This window comes from Habropoda laboriosa, unplaced genomic scaffold (genome assembly GCF_001263275.1).
Source record: "Habropoda laboriosa isolate 0110345459 unplaced genomic scaffold, ASM126327v1 scaffold33, whole genome shotgun sequence".
Classification (NCBI taxonomy): Eukaryota; Metazoa; Arthropoda; class Insecta; order Hymenoptera; family Apidae; genus Habropoda; species Habropoda laboriosa.
In genome coordinates this window covers 2,088,993-2,089,378 of record NW_017100187.1, presented here as the reverse complement: position 1 = coordinate 2,089,378, position 386 = coordinate 2,088,993, and the positions used below count along the sequence as shown (strand labels likewise).

Below are 386 nucleotides of genomic sequence, written 5' to 3'. Positions count from 1 at the left end.
CTATCTCCCTCTCCCTCCAGTCTCTCTGCCTTTCACCCCGTTTTCGAATCTCTCTCCATCTCCTCGTCTCACTTCCGCACCAGCCAACCCCGTCTTTCCTCCGTCCTTCTTCCACGGTGTTCACCAGCGCCGCGACGCTATCGGTCCAACCCTCTTTCTCTCCCGTCCTCCCAGCTCGTTCATTCTCCCTTCCTCGACCACCCTCTCTGCCACCCTCCCTCTCTCTCTTTCTTCCGCGACTTCAATGCTTCCACTCTGCTTCTCTACGCGTCGGTCTTCCTTCGTTTCGCGCGACGACCTCCCTCGCCACCCACCCTCCTCCTCACCCTACTGCTAGCTCCCTGCTCGGCTTCTTCGTTCTCTCTTCCTCTGTTTTTCTCGTTTTC

General features: G+C 58.0%; 1 protein-coding gene across 1 annotated transcript in view; it reads right to left on the bottom strand.

Annotated features, from left to right (window-relative positions):
- The window catches only part of LOC108579485 (ephrin type-B receptor 1-B), a 55,556-nt gene that overhangs the window by 39,442 nt on the left and 15,728 nt on the right, over positions 1–386 (bottom strand). The window lies entirely within an intron of this gene.